Source organism: Oryx dammah, unplaced genomic scaffold, assembly GCF_014754425.2.
Source record: "Oryx dammah isolate SB20612 unplaced genomic scaffold, SCBI_Odam_1.1 HiC_scaffold_27, whole genome shotgun sequence".
NCBI lineage: Eukaryota > Metazoa > Chordata > Mammalia > Artiodactyla > Bovidae > Oryx > Oryx dammah.
The window spans coordinates 23,512,531-23,515,794 of NW_024070211.1; the positions used below are offsets into that span (position 1 = coordinate 23,512,531).

The window sequence follows — 3,264 nt, forward strand, 5'->3', positions numbered from 1 at the left end:
ATGCTGGGAGGGATTGGGGGCAGGAGGAGAAGGGGATGACCGAGGATGAGATGGCTGGATGGTATCACTGACTCGATGCACATGAGTTTGGGTGAACTCCGGGAGTTGGTGATGGACAGGGAGGCCTGGCGTGCTGTGATTCATGGGGTCGCAAAGAGTTGGACACGACTGAGCGACTGAACTGAACTGAATAAATATATTAACGTATATATATGGGAATCTGGGAAAATGGTATTACTGAAACTCTTTGCAGAGCAAGAATAAACATGCAGATATAGAGAACAGACTTGTGAACACAACAGGGGAAGGAGAGGTGGGACAAATTGAGAGCAGCATTGACAGGTGTCCACTACCACATGTAGAATAGATAGCTAGTCAGAAGCACAGGGAGCTCAGCTCAGTGCTCTGTGATGACCTAGAGGGGTAGGATGGGGGAGGTGGAAGGGAGCCTCAAGAGAGAGGGAATATATGTATACATATAGCTGATTCACACTGTTGTACAGCACAAACTAACACAACATTGTAAAGCAATTATCCTCCAATAAAATGTTAAAATTTAAAAGCTACAAAGATATATTGCACAACATGGGGAAGATAGCTAATATTTTGCGATAATTATAAGTGGAGTATGGGGTTTCCCAGGTGGCTCAGCGGTAAAGAATCCGCCTGCCAATGCAGGAGATGCAAGAGATGTGGGTTGAGAACATCCCCTGGATAAGGAAATGACAATCCACTCCGGTACTGTTGCCTGGGAAATTCCATGGACAGAGGAGCTTGGATGGCTACAGCCTGTGGAGTTGTAAAGAGTTGGATGACTGGCAACTAAACCACCACCACCATAGATGGAGTATAACCTTTAAAACTGTGAATCACTATATCATACACCTGTAACTTACATAACATTATATAGCAACTATAAATCCATTAAAATAAAATGACACTTTTCAGTTTTAAAAAGTGAAGGAGGCCTCAGTCAGATGGGTGTGGAGATGGTTCACGATGGCTGCCCAAGGAGAACCCCAATTTTAGTTCAAACTTGTATTGGTTGGTGATGGTGGTACAGGAAAAACTACATTCATGAAACATCATCTGACTGGTGAATTTGAGAAGACATATGTAGCTACCTTGGGTGTTGAGGTCCATCCTCTTTTGTTCCATACCAACAGAGGACCGATTAAGTTCAATGTATAGGATACAGCTGGTCAGGAGATGCAACATCGAGAGTTACTTACAAGAATGTGCCTAACTAGCATAGAGATCTGGTGCGAGTGTGTGAGAACATCCTGATCGTGTTGCGTGCAAAAAAGTGGATATTAAGGACAGCAAGGTTAAGGCAAAGTCCATTGTCCTCCGCCGAAAGAAGAATCTTCAGTACGATGACATTTCTGCTAAAACTAACTGCAACTTTGAAAAGCCCTTCCTCTGGCTTGCTAGAAAACTGATTGGAGATCCTACCTTGGGGACTGTCGCCATGCCTGCCTGCTCTTGCCCTGCCAGAGGTGTTCATGGACCCAGCCTTGGCAGCACAGTACAAGGACGATTTAGAGGTTGCTCAGATAAATGCTCTCCTGGATGAAGATTGTGACCTGTGAGAAAGTGAAGCTGGGGCCCAGCATCGGAAGTCTAGTTTTATAGGCAACTGTCCTGTGATGTCAGTGGTGTGATGTGTTTGCCATTTTATTATATAGCTAAGCAGAACATGTGCTTAATCTTTGGACGCTGAAGGAGATGGATGGGCTTTGGAGTGAATGTGAAAAAAAAAAAACCCGTCATTTTTTGGACCTGCATATTTAGGTGTTTTGGAACACAGTTGTTTCCTCCTTGAGTTTCAAATAGAAGACTGCTGTAGTCATATGACAATATTGAGAGATGGAATCTTGTTTGTTACTGTCGTTTCCATTCCTTTTTGTTTAGAATCAGAGCAAAGTTGTATTTCAAATATCTTAAAAAAAAAAAAGGTGAAAGAGAAGGAAATTTATCCATTATGAGGGAAAATGCCATGATAATTACTGCTTCCCTGTGGGACCATATAGACTAAACAGATCCACACTGAGTGCTTACCTATGGTAACATCACTGCACTCTATATCTTAAATGTGAGTTCAAAGACAATTCCAAGTTTTGTATTTTCTAAGCTTATTCTGCTAGAACTATCTCTGTCCTCTCTTCTTTGTACCTAAACTGACTTTTGTTGTTCTTGTTGTTCAGCTGCAAAGTCTGAACTTTGTGATCCCATAGACTGCAGCACACCAGGCTTCTTTGTTCTTCACTAACTCTCAGCTCAGTTCAGTTCAGTCACTCAGTTGTGTCCGACTCTTTGCAACCTCATGAATCGCAGCACACCAGACCTCCCTGTCCATCACCAACTCCTGGAGTTTACCCAAATTCATGTCCACCAAGTTGGTGATACCATCCAGCCATCTCATCCTCTGTTGTCCCCTTCTCCTCCTGCCCTCAATCTTTCCCAGCATCAAGGTCTTTCCCAGTGAGTCAGCTGTTTGTATCAGGTGGCCAAAGTATTGGAGCTTCAGCTTCCCCATCAGTCCTTCCAAAGAATATTCAGGTTTGATTTTCTTTAGGATTGACTGGTTTGATCTCCTTGCAGTCCAAGGGACTCTCTGAGTCTTCTCTGGCCCCACAGTTCGAAAGCATCAATTCTTCAGCACTCAGCCTTCTTTATGGTCTAATTCTCATATTCATACATGACTACTGGAAAACCCATAGCTTTAACTATACAGACCTTTGTCGGCAAAGTGATGTCTCTGGTTTTTAATACGCTGTCTAGGTTTGCCATAGCTTTTCTTCCAAGGAGCAAGTGTCTTTTAATTTCATGGTTACAGTCACCATCCACAGTGATTTTGGAGCCCAAGAAAATAAAATCTGCCACTGGTTCCATTTCCAGCCCCCCATCTATTTGCCATGAAGTGATGGGACCAGATGCCATGACTTTTGCCTCTTATAATTAATTTACTTTTATACTGTTATTATTAGGGATGGTGGAGAATAACATGTCATTGCCCTTCCTACAAATATCTCCTTGTATGCTTATCATTATTAAACCAATTCCAGTCCTGCTGTGAACCAAGCTGAAGCATCAAATGATCTTCTCCCATCAATCCTACATACTCAGCCCTTAACAAGTTTTCTGAAAGAAGAGGTGTAACCTTCACTATGTTTTCAGAAGGGGTAGAGGTCCATCTGTTCTCCGTTCAGGATGAAAATGATTTTTTAAAAAGGAAGAATCATACTGAACTGATGGAATTTG

The 3,264-nt window shown here is 42.5% G+C and overlaps 1 pseudogene; it reads left to right on the forward strand.

Annotated features, from left to right (window-relative positions):
* The first annotated feature begins 999 nt into the window (after positions 1-999).
* LOC120854458 lies at positions 1,000-1,592 on the forward strand (annotated as a pseudogene).
* The last annotated feature ends 1,672 nt before the right edge of the window (positions 1,593-3,264 follow it).